The sequence below is a fragment of the Monodon monoceros genome, unplaced genomic scaffold (genome assembly GCF_005190385.1).
Source record: "Monodon monoceros isolate NGI ecotype Baffin Bay Population unplaced genomic scaffold, NGI_Narwhal_1 Super_Scaffold_11, whole genome shotgun sequence".
In the NCBI taxonomy this organism is placed as follows: Eukaryota; Metazoa; Chordata; class Mammalia; order Artiodactyla; family Monodontidae; genus Monodon; species Monodon monoceros.
The window spans coordinates 780,450-803,047 of NW_021703767.1; the positions used below are offsets into that span (position 1 = coordinate 780,450).

At 44.4% G+C, this 22,598-nt stretch overlaps 1 protein-coding gene across 4 annotated transcripts in view; it reads right to left on the reverse strand.

Moving 5' to 3' along the window:
- PCBP3 (poly(rC) binding protein 3) overlaps positions 1 to 22,598 on the reverse strand; it is a 213,571-nt gene that overhangs the window by 105,349 nt on the left and 85,624 nt on the right. The gene's annotated exons all lie outside the window — the stretch shown is intronic.

A 22,598-nucleotide genomic window follows, 5' to 3' on the forward strand; every position in this document is an offset into this window, starting at 1 on the left:
CCTCCAGCCCAAGTCCTTGGCCTCCTCGGGGAGCTGCCACGACAGACTGGCGCTGGGCCTGCTGTGCCCATGTCCGCATAGTTCCCTGGGCTGGGCCCTGCTCGCGGCTCCTTGTGTGCAGGGCGAGGTGCTCCAGGCAGGCCAGGCCGTGCCCACGGGCAGCAGGAGTCGACGCCCTGCCCAGCGCGCCCTGGGCCGGCGCCACCCTCCTTGCCTGTGCAGAGCGAGCCTCTGGGCCCGGCGCAGCCACAGGGCTCACCTCCACCCCCAGTCCCTCCTTCCCGGGGCACCGCATCTCTGGCTTGGCCCCAGCCTGCGCCCAGGAAGCTCGCATCTGTCTCCACGCTTGCAATCATCACTTAGCAAACACAGAACGACGACATCGCGCTCCCTCACCAGAATGTGGCAAAGAGAAGCGAACATTTTAAAGCTCACTTTTCCGTTCTATGACTGTTTAAATTAAAAGCACCCTCAAGGTGGCTGACTCCATGCCACGCCCCACCCCCAGGCACTAACCACATCTGCCTGTCCCCTCCCAGAAAACTCTCTGAGGGCTCCCATATGTTGGGCACGTCCACGTCCATGTCCACGTCCAGCAGAAGCTGCCCTGTGAATGCCTGCCACCCGCGAAGCCAGGCTTCTGAGAGGGTCTTCGGCAGCAAGATGAACTGGAACAGAAACAGGGTCGGGACACCCTGCAGCCCACACACAGGGGGCGACTAGGGGACAGCCAGCTGCTTTTGCTCAGCATCGTCATCTTTGTGAAAGTGTATCACAGAAACAGTGATTTCAAGAAGAAAAAAAGCAGGGGGCGGGGCCTAGAGCTAGTTTCACAGTAATAAAGCGATTTCTCTGCAGTGATTTTAACGGTGAAAGCCATGTACAGCATTAGACACATTATATGATTAGAAGCTAAGCTAACTGGTTGTTTGATGCAGACGAAATCAAGCCTAATGAGCAAATCCTGAACGAGGTAGGACCGAACCCCCAGGAACCAGTGACCAGATGAAGGCTTCCAGGAGCACGACAAACCGAGAAGAGCGCGCGTCCTCTGAGAAGCCCTCGGGGAGGAGAGCAAGGTCGTATGCTGGATGGATGTGCAGAGCTTGTGACCCGCAGCAGCCCAGGAAAAGCAAACCACCCGCACAGGGCTGACGCCACTGAGGCGGGGTCCAGGGTCCAGTGCCCACGCGGGAAGCTGTGAAAGCACCTGAGCGCCAGGTCGCCAGGGCCACTGCAGCCACACCGTCCGCATCTGGGACCGCCCCTTCTGATCCTCGGCTCTGACAGGCGCTCAAGCAAGCTCTCTCTGCAGTTAATCCTGCCTCCTTCTACCTGCTCATCTTCCAAGGACTCTCTGCAGAGAGAGTTCAGGGGAAGAAGGGCAAGGACAGCAGGCGTGAAATTTGCATGCAGACAGCCTTTGATCGAGGCTCTCCCCACGACCACGGGCACCACAGTGCCAACACTGAAGGGCCTGTGTCCCCCTTGCCCGGAGCCTCGGCAGCGGGGGAGCTGTGGCCGGAAACTGTGCCCGGAGTCCCGCACAGGGCCCAGGGCGTGATCAGAGCACGGTGAGAAGCGAATGAATGTTGAATAAATAAATCATCATCCAATATGTCATCCAACCCAGAAATAAGGAAATGCGATTTCACTCCACGACGGGAACTGCAAAATGTGCCTTAAATAATAGAAATGCCCTTGCTATTTGTATCTTGTCTCCAGCGATGCCATGGGTGAGAGGGAGGAAAGATTCAGCACCCGCTGCAGCACTGCCTGCCCAGAGTGACCCGCTTGGAAACTTCAGAGAACAGCGTGTCAGACTCAGCAATGCGAGAAAGAAAGTCAGACACATGCTGCTTTTTAAACGAAATTACGTAGACAAAAGCCTATAACCAAAGACAAGACGATGAAAACAACCACAACAGCTATAAGACATGAAAAGCCCAGGCTCGTGCCATCGTGCTGAAGGTTTGTGACTGGTCTGCTCTACGAGGGCCACGTGGAGATGGACCTACAGACCATGAGGACACGGGAGAGTTTCCTCAGCGAGAGGGAGGGGGTTTCAGACGTGTCCACAGAGTCTCCCTGAAAAAAGTAGAGGACAGTGTCCCTCCCACCCCAGAAGGGATGGCACAGAAGGGACACTGTGTGACATCCAAGGCGAGGATGTGGCTTCCTCCTCGCTCCCCCTCTTGGATCACTCGCTTCGGGGGGAGTGGACCAGAGACCAGAAGGACACTAGCCACCCTCGGGAGAGGCCCGGAGCTGAGGGGCGGAGGCCTCCTGCCCGAGGCCACACGACAAGGCCGGCTTGGGAGAAGCTGCTCCAGCGCAGCCGACCTTCGGGTGACACAGCAAGGCCAGCATCTGCACCCTCATGACAGACCCAGAGCCAGAACCACCAGCTAAGTCACCCCTAAGTTCCTGAGTCACAAAAACCCTGAGATAATACATATTTGTGGTTTTAAGCCACTCAGTCGTGGGCTATTTGTTACAAAGCAACAGAAAACAACACAGAAAGAAAGCAAAGGAAGGAAACTCTATGGAGAAGTGACTGTTCCGAGAGAGTTCCACGGAGGAGTCAGGTGGCAAAGCGGACACAACCGTGAGCAGAAGCCAGGAGATGCCGTCAGGGCGGCTGCCTGCACAGCAACTTCCCGCCAGGGCAGCGGTGGTGTCCACTCTGCACAGGCCAAAGAGGAGAGAGGCAGGATGGTCTGGGACAAGCCACACCTGGCCACACACCCTTCAACTTCTTACCAGACTCACCAGAGACAGGCATTCTCAAAATGCAAAACTCATCAGCCAACAAAGAAACAATATTTGAAGAAAACCAATGTGATGAAAGAGAGACACCAAGCTCAAAATAAGAGTGGTCATCTGAGAAATCAGCAAGCAAACAATAAGCACTAATGTCCATGTTCAAGGCGATGGATACATTCCCTATAGGAGAGAGAAACAAGGAGACACCTTGAGAGGGAAAAATATTGTCAAAAGAAAAACCTATGGACACATACTGTGTAAACAGACACAGCTTCAGAATGAAGCAGAAAGAAGATGAAGCCAAGGAACTTTCCAGAATGCAGAGTGAAAGGAAAAAGAGAAAGTGTGAAAGATATGAAGAAGAGGTCCTTAAATCCCAGAAGGAATGAGCACAGAGGACCCAAAGAACAATATTCTGATTAAATGTAGATAAATCCCAGGATGAGGAGTGAGCTCTAAAGCTCCACCATGGCAACACCCAATGCTAAGACAGTGGGGCTCTGAGGGAACATTCTTTCAGTGCAATTCTTTAAAGCATGGAGCCCATTAATATTTATAGAAGGTTTGGTATATATGGATTTATGTGCCATTTTTTGTTGTGTTTTCTACTTTCCTTATGCTTCTTGTAAGTCTCCTTTACTGTCATCTTTTAGATTCTTCCCTCCACTACTTTATACATGTTTTTCTTTTTACTTCTTACCCTAAAAATGATCACATAAATCCCTAACTTATCAAAGTCTGATATCCTCACACTCCACCCAAGCAACCCCCGGATCTTAAAACCCTGTAACTCCACTCCCTCCCCACTGACGTTCCTGCATTTCAGTTCTACTCTTTGTTGTTAAGCCCAGCAGACATTTGCCTCATTGCTTTAAACATTTAATGTGTGTTTGGATTAACTGAGACACACACAACTTTCTCTGTTTTTAACTTCTTAAATCTTGGAACTTCCATACAGGCAAACGTTCTTTCTTCTTGATATAGATCCTTCAGAAATGCATTTAATGAAGGCCTATAGTATCAAGCTCTCTCAGCTTTTGTTTCTATGAAATGTGTTTATTTTGTCCTCATCCCTGAACAACTTATTCACGAAGTACAGGATGCTGGGGGATTTCTCTTCTCCCACCACATGGAAGATGCGACCATTCTCCTGTCTCCACTGGTGCAGTTAAAAGTCAACTGATAGCCTTAATGTTCCTTCTTCGAACAATTTCTTTTCTCTATGTTAAGACCTCTTACCTGTCTTTGGTATTCTAGAGGTTCAGCATGATCTGCCGAGACACAGATTTCTCTTCATTTCACCTGACTGGTATTTGTTAGGCTTTTTGAAACTATACAACGGTGGCTTTCATCAATTCTGTAAAACTGTTAGCCGTTAGCTCCTCAAATACTTTACCTCTACCTCACTCCTCTCTCTTCTCCTTCTGAACACCAGTGAATTCGTTATGCCTTTTCAATCTCTCTCTAAGCCTTTTATCCTCTCTTTCACTGTGTATATTGCTTTGTCTCTCTGGGCCCCTTTCTGGATAATTACTATAGGTTACATCAAAAGACCATAGACAAATGGTGAATTTGGAAAAGAAGTTAAGTGACATGAAGTATAGAGGAAGAAAGCCTGACAAGATGTAATTGGGGTTCTTGAAGAAGAGTAAAATGTGGCAGAAGTTAATATCAGATAAATAACATGAAATGTTAAAGGAAACTGCTCCAGTAGAAGGATGATGACCTCAAACGGAAACTTGGATCCACACAAAGAAGTGAAGAGTCTCATAACAGTGAAAGAAACTGAATTCACGTTTAAAACTTTCCAACAAAGAAAACTCCACACTCAGATGGCTTTAATGGAAAATTCTAATAAACAATTAAGAAATAGAGAACACGGATTCTACACAAACTCCTCCGGAAAATAAAATAGGAGGGAACACTTCCCCACTCATTTTATGAGGTCAAAATTACATGAACAACAAAACCACAAAAAGCCATTTCAAGGAAAGAAAGCTACACTCCCAAATACCTCATGAATATACATCCAAGAATCCTTAACAAAATCCCTTTCACATAATACATCATAACTAGGTAGGATTTGACCCAGTAATGTTAGTTCAACATTTGAAAATCAAACACTGTAATTTACCATTTATATAGATTAAAAATGAAAACCATTATTTCAATAGAAAAAGCATTTGACAAAATTCAAAAAGCATTTCATGATAAAAATTCTTAACACATTCCTAAACCTGATAAAAGGCATCTATGAAAACCTATAGCCATCATCACACTTAATGGTGAGAAACTGAATGCTGTTCCCCCAGGATCAGAAACAAGGCAAGGATGTCCATCCTCACCATCTCTAACCAACATCATACTGGAGATCCTAAGTAAGTACAATAAAGGAAGTAAAAGAAATAAAGAGTATATGGATTGGAATCTGTAAAAAAAAAAAAAAAAATAGCGCTAATAAACAAGTTCAATAAGGTTGCAAGATATAAGATCAATGTACAAAATTCAGCTGTATTTATATACACTAGCAAGAAAAATTCAAAATGAAATTAAGAAAACAATTACATTCATAATAGCATGGAAAATAATAAAACACTTAGGAATAAGTTTAACAAAAATGTGAGACTTGTACCATGAAAACTAAAAAAAGAAAATCACTGAAATAAATTACAGGAGACCTAAATAAATGTAGAGACATCCTCTGTTCCTCGACTGAAAGACTTCATATTTTTAACAAGGCAACACTCCCAAAGTTATCTACAAATTCAAGATAATCATTGTCAAATATCTATCTGCCCTTTTATACATAAATGGGAATTACATTGATATGGAATTACAAAACAAAAACCAAAAAAACAGAATATCCAAATACCCAAAACAATCTTGAAATAGAAGAACAAAGTCAAAGGACTCACCCTTGCCAATTTCAAAACCTACTACAAATTTATGGAAGTCGAGATTGTGTAGTACTAGCATAATGATATACGTATAGATAATGGCTTCGAATTGAGAGTCTAGAAATAAATCCATACATCTATGATCAAGTGAATTTCAACTAGGATGCTAAGACCATTTACTGGAGGAAGGAATAATTTTTTCAACAAATGGTGCTGGGACAGCTGGACATCCACATGCAAGAGAATGAATTTGGACTCTTGATTTACACCATATACAAAAATTAACTCATAATGGATCAGAAACCTAAATGTCAGAGCTAAAACTATAAAGCTCTTAGAAGAAAATAGGGCAAAAGCTTCATAACATTGGATTTGGCAAGTTTTTAAAACACAAGTAACCAAAGAAAAAATACATAATTGGACTTCATAAAATTTTAAAACTTTTGTGTACCAAAGCACACCACCAAGAAAGTGAAAAGCCAATCCAAAGAATGGGAGAAAAATTATATCAATTATATATCTAAGGGTCTAGTATCCAGAATTTATAAATCAACAATAAAAAAGACATCCCAATTAAAAAGTGGGAAAGGAATTTGAATAGACACTTCTCCAAAGAAGATATACAAATGGCCGATAAGCACATGAGAAGATGCTTAACATCACTAGTCATTAGAAAAATGTTAATCAATACCACAACGAGATACCACTTCCTACCCTCTAGAATGGCTAGAACCAAACAACTGGAAAAAAGCAAGTGATACAGAGAAATTGGAACACTGAAACATTGCTGGTGGGAATGTAAAATGGTGTAGCCACATTGGAAAATAGTTCGGCATTTCTTCAAAAAGTTAAACATAGAGTTACCATGTGATCCCACAATTCCATTCCTATATATAAACCCAATAAATTAAAACATATATTCATACAAAAAACTATACGTAAATATTCATAACAGCCAAAAGGTGGAAATAACTCAAATATCCATCGACTGATGAATAAATAAAGAAAATGTGCTGCATCCATACAATGGAGTATTATTTAGCCCCAAAATGGAACACAGTACTAAAAGATGCTACATTATACACAGACCTTGAAAATATTATGCTAAGTGAAAAAGCCAGACACAAAAGGTGGTATATTATATGATTCCATTTATATGAAATGTCCAGAATGGGCAAATTCATAGAGACAGAAAGTAGATTAGTGATTGCCAGGGGCTGGGAGGAAGGAATGAATACGGAATGACTATTAATGGGTATGTCGTCACACTTTCCTTTAAGGGTGATGACGACGTTATAGAATTAGATAGTGGTGATGGATGCACAAGCTAAAGAACAGACTGAAAACCACTGAACTTTACACTTTAAAATGGTGACTGCCATGATATATGAATTTTATCTCAAAAATAAAACAAACAAAAAAGATGCCAATTATCCTCAAATGGATCTCTAGATCCAATACAATTCCAATCAAAATCCCAGCAGTCTTTTGTGTAGAAATTGACAAACTGATTCTAAAATTTATATGGAAAAGCAAAGGACTTAGAATAGGAAAAGAGATGACATGATACTATACACAGAAAATCCTAAAGACGCTACCAGAAAACTATTAGAGCTCATCAATGAATTCGGTAAAGTTGCAGGATACAATATTAACATACAGAAATCTGTTGCATTTCTACACGCTAACAATGAAAGATCAGAAAGAGAAATTAAGGAAACAATCCCATTTACCATCACATCAAAAAGAATAAAATACCTAGGAATAAACCTATGTAAGAAGGCATAAAAAGAGTGAAATAATGCCATTTGCAGCAACATGGATGGACCTAGAGATTATTATCCTAAGTGAAGTAGTCAGAGAAAGACAAATATCTTATGATATCTCTTATATGTGGAATCTAAAAAAAAAATGACACAAATGAACTTATATACAAAACAGAAACAGACCCACAGACTTAAAAAACAAACATGGTTACCAAAGGGGAAAGGGGCAGGACAGATAAATTAGGAGTTTGGGATTATCATACACACACTGCTATATACAAAATAGATAACCAACAAGGACCTACTGATAGCACAGAGAACTATACTCAGTATTTTATAATAACATATAAAGGAAAAGAATCTGAAAAAAATAGATGTATATGTATGTATAACTGAATCACTTTGTCATACACCTGAGACTAACACAACATTGTAAACCAACTATACTCCAGTTAAAAAAAAAAAAAAAAAAAAAAAACCAACAATTTTGAAAAAGAAAACTAACATTGGAGGACTCATCCTACTTGATTTTGAGGCTTACTGGAATATGCTGCAGTAACCAAAATACTGCAGTATTGGTGAGAGAAGAGGCGTATAAAGCAATTAAACAGAACACAAAGTCCAGAAATAGATCCACCCATATATCGTCGACCAAAGGAGAAGAAAAGACAATCAACAGAGAAAACAACAGTCCTTAACAAACCATGCTAAAAGAAATGTACATCCACAGGGGATAAAAGAAACTATATCTTGCACCATATTAAAAAAAAATAGCTCAAAATGGATCAGAGGGGAAAAATGTAAAACCCAATACTATACAATTTCCAGGAAAAAAATAGGAAGTAATTTTTGTGACCTTGAGGAAGGCACGGAATTTTTGGTTGGACATAGAGCACTAACCATAAGAGGAAAACACTGGACAAATTTTACTTTCTCAAGGTTAAACACTGCTGTTTTGAAAGACATTGTTCAGAAAATAAACACTCAAGCCACACTTTGGGAGAAAATATTTGGAAAAGATGTACCTCATAAATGACTGGTATCTAGAGTATGCAACAAACCCTCACAACTCAATAATAATAACACAATTAGCACAAAAATTTTAATAGGCAAAATATTTGAACAGACATTTCGCCAAAGAAGACACACAGATGGCAAATAAACACAGGAAAAATGTTCAATATCATCTGTCATCAAAAAATGCGAATGAAAACTATGAGGTACCACTATACACCCACTAGAAAGAATAAGATTTTAAAAACTGACGTCAAGAGCTAACATTTCAAGAGCAAATGCTTGTGGAAATGCCAAATAATGCAGTAACTCAGGAAAACAACTCTGGTGTTTCTTACAAAGTTAAACACACACTTCTTAAATGACCTAGAAAAGCCCACTCTTAGGTATTTACCTATTAAAAACGAGGACACACATCCACATAAAGGCCTATGTGAGAAAGTTTACAGCAGGTTTATTCATCATCTCTGAAACTGTAAATCTCCAAATGTCCATCAATCAGTGGATGGATAAAAAAATTGCAGTACATTCATTAAATGTGACAACAACAATATGGATGCATCTCAAAAGCATTATGGGTAAGCAGAAAAAAAAAAAACAAACTCAAAAAGCCACATACCGTGGTTCCATTTATAGAATATTCTGAGGAAGTAAAATTGCAGATACAATAAACAGATCAGTGTTTGGGGCTTGAGTTGAAGGGAGAAGGTGCATGAGGGAATTTGGGGGTGGGGAAAATATTCTATATTATGATTGTGTTGATAGCTAATATCTGCGTATGTTTGTCAAAACTCATAAAACTGTATCCCTAAAAAAAGTGAATTTTATACTAAATAAATTATATGTCAATAAACTTGATGTGAAAATAAAAAAATAAGATGACTCCCATTAAGGATAAACATAAAGAAATCTATACCTAGATACACCATGGCGAAACTATATAACACCAAAGACAGAGAAGATATTAAAAGTAACCAGTTTCAAAAATTCCTTGAAATGAGTATCATTTAGATTAAAAGGTAGCTTCTCCACAGCAACGGAAGCCAAATACAGCAGAATATTATGGTTGCCAACTCCAAGAAAGTAACTTTCCACCCAGAAAGTTAAGAAATATCTTTCTTAAATATCTTTTAAGAATTAAAGTGAAAGATAATTTTAAAGTTATTTCAAGACATTTTTGTTGTATTTGCTTTCAGCTAAGAGTGGGAACTGTTACCAGCTGCTCTGTTACTGAATTTTCAGCCCCTACTAAAGCCTGAACTAGGTTCCACGGCAAGTTCCATCTATGCCTTTAGGGCACTGAGAGATATGCTCAACATAAAACTCATGAGAATTTGCAAGCTGTAACAAGAGAAAAAATGAAAATTAAAAAAATGCTACTGAAAACTTAAAATAATTTCTAGGAGTCATAAATAGAGACACTGGCAGATTTTGGTAGATTTGCAAGCCAAAATTAAACAACCATAGAGAAGGAAATAAGGCAGTGAAAAAATAATCACAAAAAAACACAAAAAACAAAAACCTCCCACTGGCAAGAATCCAACAAGTAAGTCAACACACTAGACTTCCAGAACAGAACTGAAAAGATTTTTTGGTTTTTCAACATTAATTTTTTACTGGATACTTGAACTATTCCTAGGATACCCCTTTTCATTATGGCAATATCATATATGTATTTAACAAGGTAAAGATATATCACTACTCTTGAACATGTAAACAAAGTTTTTTTCTAAAGAAGAGTATGTTGCATGCCAATTTTTCCCATTAGAACTGATTTTAATTTTTGAAAGCAATCTTAGGTAAAACAACTTCAGAATGACTTATTAAATAAAATATGTTCTGAACATTAAAAATAAAACAAAAAAGGAAAATAAAGAAGGTTTTCAGTTTAAAATTGTTTTCTACTAACACTGTCACCATGATGCACTTTAGAAGCAGCAGCATCTAAAGAACAAGAAGAAATGAAGAGCAAAGACAGTGGTGGGGCGTGAGCACATCTAAACGGACAGTGACGGTGTAATATAAAGAAGGTTGCATGGTGTTAAATATACAACAACAGAGAATGAAAATAACATGTGAGTCAGAAGAGGATAACCAAAGATAAAGTATTTTAAGATTCTTGTATCATTTGGGATATGGTTAAAGATACTGATTAACTTTAAACATTAATAAATCAAGTACACATGTAAGACAAAAACGAAAATAAGAGAAACCAAAATTATACAGTGAAGGAGAAACTGATGAGGAAAAAAATAATCTGTCAATCAAAAATGTGAAGAAAAGAGTAAAAATAAACATTAAAAAGTTGAACTAAACAGAAAGCCCTAATTAAGATTGTAGGAAGTCCAAATCTATAAGTAATTAAAGTACATGAAAGTAAACTAAACTCTCCAATCTGTAAAAGACAAAGATGGTCAGATAGGAAAAAAAATTCCACTGGATACCATCTTGAAAGATACAGCTAAAACATACAAAGAGACTGAAAGAATGAGGAAGAAAAATATATACTGGGCAAATATATCAGAGAAAATTTAAGGCAAAGATGCAAGACCAGATATAGACCACATCACGTACAGATAAAAGGGCTCAATTTATTAGTAAGATATTACAACAGTTCCAGACGTGCATGCACCCTCCAAGAAAGTGTCAACATTTTATACAAAGCAGAAATGAACAGAAATGTAAGAAAAACACAAACTTACAATCATACCGGCAGATTTAAACACAACTCTCACAGTGATTGATGTATCAGTTAGAGAAAAATATTTAAAAGGATAGAAAAAATTTAAACAAGATTTCCAAGCTTCATCCAGTGGACATACATAGATCTTACACTCCAAACCAGTGGAATATGTTCTACTTTGAAGCACAGAACATTTCTGATGCTCGATCACACATGAGCCATCCTCCATGCACGTGAAAGATGATGAACACAGAGGCCACCTTGCCAACAATGCAGTGAACCAAGAAATTAAAATATTGAAAAATATTGTATATATAAATAACAATGTATATTTTTAACATAATATATACACTTTAACAAAGTAATTCAACATTTTATTGATTATACTCCATTTAAAGTTATAAGATAATAGCTGTATTTCCCTATGCTGTACAATACATCCTTGTTGCTTATCTATTTTTTTTAACTTTTTATTTTATATTGGAGTATAGTTGACTAACCATGTTGTGTTAGTTTCAGGTGTACAGCAAGGTGATTCAGTTATACATATACATGTACCTATTCTTTTTCAAATTCTTTTCCCATTTAGGTTGTTACATAATATTGAGCAGAGTCCCCTGTGCTATACAGTAGGTCCTTGTTGGTTATCCATTTTAAACACAGCAGTGTGTACATGTCAATCCCAAACTCCATAACTATCCCTCCCCCACGCCCCTCCCCCCTGGTAACCATAAATTCCTTCTCTAAGTCTATGAGTCTCTTTCTGTTTTGTAAATAGGTTCATTTGCGTCATTTAATGTTATTAACATATTTTTAAAACTCCATGTGTTTGGAATTGAGAAACACTTGTTAATAACTCATAAGTCCAAAAAGAAGTCATAGTAGAAACATAACAAAATTAAGGATTATAAAAGTACTATGTATCTTAATTTGTGCACTGCAACAAGCTGTACTTAGAAAGAAATGTTTAATTTTAAATGCTTATCTATATGAAAAGAATGCTGAATATCAACAAGCAAAAATCGAGTATAAATTAGGAAAAGAACAGCAAAATGAACCCCAAAAAGCAAAAGGAAGGAAATAAGAACAGAAGTTAATAAAATAAGAAAATAAATAGCCTGTAGAAAAAAAATACTGAAAATTTTTTAAAAAACAAAAAAATGAAACTACACAAGTACTAAGATAAAATATGAGTGATTTTCTCTTTAATTTGAGTGTAGGAAAAGGCTATCCAGCTATGACTAAAAACCCCAGATGCAATAAAAGATAGATAAATTGAACTTTATAAAAAATAAAAATATTTGGCACAGCAAAATTGCCATGAGAAAATATTTATGACAAATAAATGGAAAAAAATACCTGCACTATATATCGCCATATTCTTCACAATGCCAACGTCAGAAAATTGACAGGAAGGCTGCGAAAATGCTCCAGATTAAAGGAGACTAAAGACCCCAGACAACCAAGTACAAGTGGATCCAAGACCAGGCCCTGGACTGGATCTGGACTGGATTTGGACTGGAAGGAAGCCACACTGCCAGAAGGCACTGAACCCACAGAAGATACTGGAGCACGGTCTGAGGGTCAAAGCCTGGTACCTGACTGCGTAAGAGAACATCCCACTCTTGGCAAACAGAAGCCCCTGTGCTCTAAACCCAAAGGCCACTGCCAGACTCCTTGGAGGCCAGCATCTCAGCAGCATTCCAGGCTCTCTCTGTCTCCTTAATCTTCAAAATTTGTTTCTTTACTAACTCTCTTTCAGGTTTTAAACATATTCAAATAGCTCCTGTTAAAAAACAAGCAGACAACTCTCCCCTAGACCCATGTTTTCAGAGTCAGACATTTAAACAGCCACCCACACGCTCCCTCTCCAGTGACCCTGGCATCCTCTGGCAGCACTGAGCTGAGTTTCCCTCTCAGGCACGCCAAATCCAATGGGCATCTTCAGTCCTCACCTTACCATACTTTCTTCCCTCTCAACCTGGAAAAAAGAAATACGTTTTGCCATTCTCTGACATAAATCCTACTAATGTTTTCTTAGGTCAGTCTCCCAAGGCAATAGAAATAAAAACAAAAATAAACAAATAGGACCTAATCAAACTTTCAAGCTTTTGCACAGCAAAGGAAACCACAAACAAAATGAAAACACAATCTACAGACTGAGAGAAAATATTTGCAAATGATGCGAGACAAGGGCTTAAATTTCAAATATACAAACAGCTCATACAACTCAACAACAAAAAAACAAACAACCCAATCAAAAAATGGGCAGAAGACCTAGAGAGACAATTCTCCAAAGAAGAAATACAAATGGCCAATAGGCACATGAAAAGATGCTCAACATCTCTAATTATAGGGGTAATATAAATCAAAATTACAATGAGGTACCACCTCACACCAGTCAAAATGGCTATCATTAAATACTCTACAAATAACAAACGCTGGAGAGAATGCTGAGAAAACGGAACCCTCCTACCCTGTTGGTGGAAATGTAAGTTGGTACAGCCACTCTGGAAAACAGTATGGAGATTCCTCAAAAAACAAAAAATAGAATTACCATATGATCCAGCAATCCCACTCCTGGGCATATATCCAGACAAAACTCTAATTCAAAAAGATACATATACCCCAATGTTCACAGCAGCAAGACATGGAAACAACCTAAATGTCCATCGACAGATGAATGGATAAAGAAGATGTGGTGCATGTATACAATGGAATATTACTCAGGCATAAAAAAGAACGAACTAATGCCATTTGCAGCAACATGGATGCAACTAGAGATTATTATACTGAGTGAAGTAAGTCAGAAAGAGAAAGACGATTAACATATGCTATCGCTTATATGTGGAATCTGAAATATGACACAAATGAACCTATCTATGAAACAGAAACAGATTCACAGACGTAGAGAACAGACTTGTGGCTGCCAAGGGGGAAGGGACTGGGGGAGGGATGGAGTGGGAAGTTGGGGTTAGCAGATGTAAGGTATTATATATGGAATGAATAAACAACAAGGTCCTACTGTATGGCACAGAGAACTGTATTCAATACCCTATGATAAACTGTAATGGAAAAGAATATTTAAAAAATAATGTATATATATGTAAAACTGAGTCACTTTGCTATACAGCAGAAATTAACACAACATTGTAAATCAACTGTACTTCAATTAAAAAAAAAAACTTCAACTTCACTGATAGAGAAAAAAACAAAAAGAAAAACCTTTTGCACCAGCGCACAGTGTTACCTTGGGCTATAACAGGCACTCTCCAAGACTGCTTGTGGAAACGGAAAATGGCCCAGTTTCCTGGAAGATAACCTGGCCATGAGACTTGAAGTCTGAACTTCATACCATTTAATAGTGGTGAAGTGAAGGGATTACGAGAAGGTCTGGACGGGGAGCTCTGGACTTGACTCTGCTCTGGTGCTGACTTCAGTTTCTTTGCTGACAAAACAGGCTAATCAGAGGCCTTGGAGAATTGTGGGGACCCAGGGAGGAACTTCTGCCTGGAACACAGCAAATACTATGACCATCTTCTCATACGGTCCTACATTTACCCCTGGAAAGACCCTGACGCTCCCTGCCCTCTCCGTAGGAGCTTAAATGGCCTGAACCTCCTGCTCTGGGACTGGGCAGGACAGGTAAGGAGACCCAGTCTCACAGATGGAGAAGCAGCACAGACGGGGACAATGACCTAGCCAAGGTGCCAAGGTCACAGGGTGATCCAGGAGAAGGGCTGGAAGCAGAACCAGTCTCCAGACCCCCAGGCTGACTCCACTGGCCCAGGAGGGATCCTACTGGAAGGTTCTCTTCCCATGATTTTCACCCACACTCTGCCGAACTAATACAGGGGACAATGAGAACAGCTCACTGCTGTGCACCCAGGGACAGCTGCGCTCCAGCTGCTCCAGCCCGCTGGGTGTGGCCTGAGGCCTCAGCTCCACACAGACGGAGCACGTGCGCTCAGAAAGGCGTGCTAGGATGCAGAGCTGGGAGACAGGTGGGTAAAATCAAGCACAGGGACTCGGTTACAGGGGATGATAGCCTTGTGCCCTGAAAGAGTGAAACAGCCAGAGCTCTCGGAAAAGGTGAAGGCCCACACTGAAAACCTCTTTCCAGCTCAGTGTTACTGGAGCGAACCAATGGTTACTCCTCACATCAAAGAGAAGACAGCCTCCCTGATGCCAAAGCGCTAAACCGAATGGTATAGCCCATAAGTGCCACTTGAGTTCCGGAGGAAAAGCATGGAGGCCTGAATGAGCAGAGCTGGTGTGTTTAACTGGAGAAGTAGAAGCATCCTTGGCCCCTGTGGCCGTGCAAAACACTCCCTGGGGCAGAAAACACCAGGCTGCCCTAACCAGGGCTGAAGGTGGGGTACAGCCCTCCACCCCGGGGCACACCTAACCCCCTCTCGCCAGAGCAAGGGTTAAGCCGCCAGCTGCTTACTGAACGCGCGGCACGTTTGTAAATAAAGCACACAGAGAGGCTGGCTCCTGCTTGTCTGAAGTATACCCAGCGGCCACCCGTCCTCCAGCCCCGCACGCCTCCCCGGCCCCAGGGGCCAGCCACACAGCTTCAGCTCCATCACTGTTTCTGCGCGCAGGGCCGCCAGACAGCCTGGCCACGCGCAGGCAGTGGAGGGAGGAAGGAATGAGTCATCCCATGAAAACCTATCAGCCCTTCACGCCAGGCTGCTCTGGGGCAACAGCACTCACCACCGTCTCCAAGAGCAGAAAAAAGAGCCCAGACTGAACATGCTCGACGGAAAAAGAAAGAAAAGGAAGGGAGGGAGGAGGGAGGGAACGGGTGCCTTAAGGCCTCGGTGGGCCCAGTAGGGCAGCGCCCCAGGACAGGTGCTGGGTCTGTGAGACACCTGGCAAAGGAAGAGCGAGTCAGAACCTTGGAAGGGAGGCGGGGGAGCCGCAGAGCAGCCCCGCGCCGGCTGCAGCCCCCGCACTTCTCCTTCGCTCCTCGAGCTCCTCCAGAGGATGGGGAAACGCCTTCCCTCTCGGAGCACGAGCTCTGCGTCTCCACGATTCCAACAGTGGCTGGTGCCCACCGCCGCCCCGTCCTGCAGGCCCTGCTATCTTGGCGTGGCGGGGGGCGGGGCGGGGCGGGGGGCGAGGGCAGGAGGATGCACCACAGATGCCAGAACCGCTGCCAGCGAGACCCCGGGACAGGGCCCTGGCAGAGCTCCTGGGGGCGGGAAGCGGCCAGGTGGGGCTCCCTCCCTCCCGACATCCCGCCCTCACAGCCAGTGGGCTCCTCTTCGGTCCTCTCCTCACACTTCACACGCCTCATCCCTGCCTGTGCAGACGGCTGGCCGTTCTCCTAAACCCCTCTCCCTCCTCCGTGCCAGCAGAGCTGTGGCTGCACGGGGCTGGCCCAGCCTCCAGGGGTGTGGGACCACCGCGGCACACGGCTAGCGCACACCTGGTCCACAGACCGCTGCTGGCATACAGCTGTCCTGCGTTAACACTGCCGCAGTCCACTTGGTGCCACATAACACTGTTAGCATACAGCGGTCCTGTGGGCTGTGACGCAGCTGGTATAACTCGGGCTTCTAATCCTGGAAAGGCAGCTGCTCGCCCTCCATCACGTCCCTTCTGTTTCCCACCGGCTGAGTAGTTGCACCTAGAGGTCAAGACAACAGAGCAAGGGAGGACCACAGAGTGACAGGCCACCCAGAGTGTGGGGTGGGCGTGGCCTCTGGGCAGGGGCCCTCGTGGAGCCCAACCCATCCACCCCAGGCCTGTGACAGCCAAGGGAAGCGGCCTTGACCACGTTGAAGCCACCGTGTTTGGGGCGCGCTGTGTGCCAGCGGAGTCCTGTCCCGCATGGGCTCAGCAGCTGCCCTCGGTGCTCACGGCTCCACAGTAGCTGCCCTCAGGTCGGGGCCAGGCTCCCTAAAGCCCCAGGGCATGTCTCCCTTGGGCCGGACACAGAAACGCACAGAGCCTATCACCCTGGTCCAAACCGTAATGCTCACACTAACCTTTACAATAACTAGTGCTCACACGAACCCAATCCTAGTACTAACCTGAACTCCAGCCCTAACCCTATTATTAACCCTCATTCTAGCCCAAATAAAATACTGAAAAGGTATTACAATTGGAAGAGATTAAAAAGTATCAATAAGACCTAACAGGATTTATTCCAAGAATCAACACTTGGAATTTCATCATTGGAATTCTCTACACTAAGAGATAAAAGGAGGAAATCCTGTGACTATCTTAATAACAGTAATGAGCATTTAGTAAAATGCAACTTTTATTTTTGATTTCAAAAAACAACTTAATAGAAGAGCAACAGAAGGAAACTTGTGTAACTTGATGAACACGATGTACCAGACAGACAGCCACGGCAAGCACTGTGAAGTTCACGGTGAAGACATTTGGGTCAAGTCAGGAATAAGTCAAAATTCAACTGACAAACCTATTGCAGTTAAAGCATGGCCGCATGCAATACATAAAAATTGATATCTTGCCTATACATTATTAAATATTAGAGAAATGTAATAGGAAAAATTCCAATTACAATAAATAGATACTATAAATAAGTTAGAAAAGAGCGCAAAAGAGAAAACCTACAGCAAGAAAGCTATAAAATATAACTGAAGGCTAATAACGGAATAAGTGAAGAAATAGAATATCTTCCTCTTTTAAAAACTGAATATTGCTAAAATATCAGCTGTTTGCCATTTAAATCATAGGCTGATGCATCTGAAGTGAAATCCCAGTCTGATCAGCTTTCTAGCTTGAAAATCATCCTAAAGTTCATCTAGAAACTGAGTACCAAGAATAGCCCAAATAAATATACCATCAAACTACAATAACTAAGGCAGTGCACCAGCACAAGAGCAAGCAGATCAGTTCGAGAATTCGGAAATAGACACTAGTATATACAACGTTATCATATAAGATGCACACATAGGACAAAAGTAGCAGCACAAATCACTGGGAAAATGAAGTAACTTTTAATAAATAGTGTTTTCAATATCTGTAAGCAAAAATAACATATATTCACCTAATAACATATATCAAATTAAATCCCAAGTGAATTACACCTGTCGATGCAAAAAGTAAAAGCAGGAAAGAAAACAGAAGTGACTACCCACATTTCAGGAGGGGAAAGCATTTTCCAAATGTAAATGTGCCATAGAAGATGACGTCACAGAGGAAAATACTGATGCAGTGGCTCCAGACGCCAACGCCACATTAAAAGGTGAATGACTCTTTGGGGAAAATAAAAGCCGCAAACATAAAAGCTGAATGTCTTCAGTGAAACACGAGGAAGGACACACCAGCTCTAGTTGAAAAGCTCAACCCGCTTGTACTTCTTTCCGGCTTTTAGAGACACATAAAGCCCCAGGTTTTCAGGGGCCAGGAGCCCAGGCACTCACGCTGCCATAATCTACCGTCTCGAGAGCGACTGGGCGATCGCACATTACGCCTCTTTTAAAATGTCCCTCTCCTCTGACCCGGGATTGCACGTGGGCAAACACCGCAGTACTGCCTCGGGAAGGGGGAGACTGACGTATTATGCACAGGGAAACTCACCTCACGACCACCGGTACTAGTGCCAGATCTGAAAACAATCCAAATATTGAACAGAAGTGGAGGGATTGAACAAAATAACACCTACATCCATATAGTGGAAACTATGCAACCTTTTAAAAATAATGTTTTCAAATGGTAACGTGGAACATTTTGCCGTATACCATTCTGTTTAAAAGCAGAGCACAGAAGTATGCATGCAGCTTAACCCCAGAGGCAGAACCTGGAGTGAAACAGACCAAAATGTCCGCAGCAGTGCCTTGGACCCCGTAGTCCCCAAGCACCGACCATCAGCGGGGTCCTCTCTGAGCACCGAGAATGTGCTGTGCGTCAAGGCGGGCTCACGCGTGGTGGGGAGCGGGGGAAGCAGGAGGAGGTGACGCACAACAAACATGCAAAACCAGGAGAGCACAGGGTCCTGGAGCCTTTGAAAGAACACAACACCAGAAGGGGCGGCCCTGCTGGCCTAAAGCTGCAGCACTCAGCTCCCCAAGGAGAAAGATCTTCTACCGGATTCGGCAAGGCAGGGGCCACACGGTCTGGCCAAGTGGTGAAGACACAGCCCCGCTGGGAGGGCCAGATGGCCATGCAGGGGAGCTCGGCCCGGCAGAAGCAGACAGCGGAGGGGCTGGGGGGCTGCTTTCAAATTCTGCGGTGTGAAACAGCATTTGCAATATAACCTTTTACTTTTTATTTTTAACACAATTATAAACGTACGTAGTTTTAACAGTCAGAGTCCCACAGAGCTGATGGGGAGCCGCGCTGCCGGCCCTCTGCCCACCTCTGCCCCGCAGGCGTCTTGCTCCTTTTCCCTCTTTTGCTATTTCTCTCCTCGGTTCCAATGACCGGCTTTGTATGGCTCTTCTTGACTCCAGGATCTTGTGTGTCACCCACTAGCTTCCTCCTAGAGCCTGAGGATGAACCTCCACCCCACCCACACCCTCCCCCCTTCCCTCCAAGTGCTACACCTCCGCCCACCGGCTGTCAGCAGGGACCACAGGCAGCGAGGACCTGCTCTTCACACCTCACACTGCATCTCCCTCTTGTACATGTGTTTCCTGGAGTGAGTGAGAGGCTTGCTTGTTTGCATAATTTTCTATGTACTTAGTGTTACTTTACCTCCAAACTCTCAGCCAGGGACCCACCGGCCTCTGACTCCTCAAGCACAGCAGGAGGCAGCCCACGATCTGCTCCTGGAGCCTCATCCCCCTGCCCCACCACCCGAATGGCAGCACCTGAGCCCGTCAGCCTGCCTGCTCCACCAAGCCGCGCCCAAAGGCCCATGCCAGGCTGCCAGTGCCCTGGGGGCCGGCTGGGTAGGGGCTGGGGCCACAGGGCTCCAGAATCCACTTGAGCGCGGGCCCACCTCCTGTTTAGGACAGTCCCCTCTGCTGTGCCCGGGGCCTCCGCTCCACCCTCCAGCCTGCAGCCAGGGTGGGGAAGTGGTTTGTCCAGGTGTGGGAGCGGGGGCTGAGAGTCTGACTGCTTTTTAATCAGGCTTTCCACAATTTTCCTATTTCCGCTTTTCTCCTTGAATTACGAGGCGCGGTCATCAGCTGAGACTGAAACCTGATTACATTAGAAATCTGAGGAAGAAAGATCAGATGCACAAGAAGGGCCTCAGATAAAAGCACACCTTACTAGGGGTTGAGGCGAGGCTGGGTTGGGGCAGGCTTGGGGTCCCCCAGGCCCTTGGCCAGTCTTCAGGGCTGCATGGTCTCCCGGGCAACACCACACTGCTGTTGCATGGAGGGGACAGTGGAGGGACAGGAAGGACCAGGGGTGTTTGTGAGAAGGTGATTACAGGGCTGCCCCGTGAACCGCAGGCTGCAGGTGGAGGGTCACCAAGAAGGACGCGGGTAGTGTGGGGGGAAGGAGGCCCTGATGGAGGAGTCCCGGTCGGGGGGCTCTGTCTGCCCTCACTATAGGTGAGTTTTAAAGTTCTTTTTCATATTTTCCAATTGTGTAGTGAAAGTCGTTATCTTAATGCAGGGCCGGGGGCGGGAAGCCTAGAAAGCCAATAATCTTTCTCAGTATTACAAAGAATAAAAGACTTCAAAGTAAATAAAAATTTCAACAAGGTTTTCGGTATCACTGTTTGCTGATTCCCTGATCTTAGTGTGGCCGAAGGCCTAGCCCCGAGCTGGGCGGGGGCGCGGGGCGGGCTGTGGGAGCCCAGGTCCCCGCTAAACAAACCGGGGTCAGGGTCCCAGCCGGATGTGAGCACAGGCACACAGGGCGGCGGGGAAAGGCCTGTCTGCAGCTGCTCCACGGAAGACTGCCCTTTGCCCGACTCTAAGGAAGTGTGGAAAGTTCTCGGAAGATGTGCAAATGGAAAAACAAGTTCTTCCGGAGCCACCACGTCCTCTGGGGAACATCCACTGCAGATGAGTTCCCTTCTGGCTCATCACCCGCCACTCCCACCCAGGAATCCCACAGGAAGACTCTGCAGGGTTCAATCGAGATTGAGATTGCCAATGGAAGCGGACTGATCTCTGTTCCAACCAGCTCAGTGCCCCTAACAGCTCCCTCCCCGCTCACAGAAGAGGCCACAGGTGCCCTATAAAAAGCCTGCTGCCTTTCCTTAACCAAGCCTCAGGGGGTTTGCAGTCCTGTAGAATCACAGTCCTGCCACCTCGCACTGCCCGGCTATCTCTGCCTCTGCCTGGGTGCCGGGGCCTCCTCTAGCGCCCACACTAGGTCCTTGGGGCCATGCACACGCACAGGGGGAGTAGCCTGGGCCAGCCCGCCCCACCCAAGCATGCTGGCTCTTTCCAGAACTGCAGGCCGGTCAGACTGCCCGGCCTGCCAGGGGGAGGGATGTGGGCAACACCAAAGTCTAGGGGAGAGAGGCCCAGCACACACAGGGTGTTGTTTATATGCCTGAGTTCCAGAGGCCCTTCCCTCAGGATTTCTGTGAAAATTAGATCCAGATTTGCACAATTACAAAGTTGGTCCCAAGCCAGTTGGGATTTGGATGTCCTCTAAGAAGCAGGTATTATAACAGCTTTAGTTTGAAAAACAATCCAACACGGAGAAAAAAGACTACCCGCTCGCCACTCCCACACTCAGCAGCATTGCCCGCAGTGAGCAAGGGCCCCCATGTGTCCCCGCTGCCCTCGTCTCTGGGCCCCGCCCCTACGCTCGCTGGCTCCCCTGGGCCTGGAGCCCTTCACCTGCCACCACCCACAGGGGCCACCCCGGTGCCTCCAAGGCTCTGCTCAGATGCCCCTTCCCAGGGGCCGCCCTGACCCCCATCCACTGCCCACGCAGCCCCGACCCCGACCCTTCTCTGTTCCTCCCTGGCAAGCTCACCACCCGGCACACGACGTGAGGCATCTGCTTATTACTTTTACGTTGTGTGACCCCCACAGATGTAATACAGGAAGCTGGGATTCCAGAAGCGTGGCTGGCCCTATCAATATTTACTGAATGAATGAAAGAGCAATTAAGGTCTTTGCTCAAGCAATTTGTTACCTAAGAACTTTTCCCTTCAACTATCGGGCGTCCAGTCACCCACCCGCCCTAAGTCCCCGTGTGCACATGCTCCCTGACTCCTCGCCACCGTCTCTCGTGTCTCCTGAGGGGACTGCTGGCGACAAGACCAGAAGGTCACTGTGGTGCTCATAGCGAGTGCTCTCCGATCAGGATCGGCTGAGCCCAGGACCCCACGGCGGCCTCTCGGGGCTGCAGTCAAGGCCACCAGGAAGAGAAGGGCAGACACCGAGTCTGGAGCCCACATCCCGTCATCAAGGCAGCTCCCACTTATCCTGCCATCGCAATGTGGACGCGGGCCCGTGAGGTCGGAGGCCTCGGCTCAGACCCCCGTCTCACCACCCACAAGCACAGAGATGTCGTCTCCCCGAGCCCTGAGAAGTGGGCAGAACAAAAGCACCTGCCCCGCAGGGCACA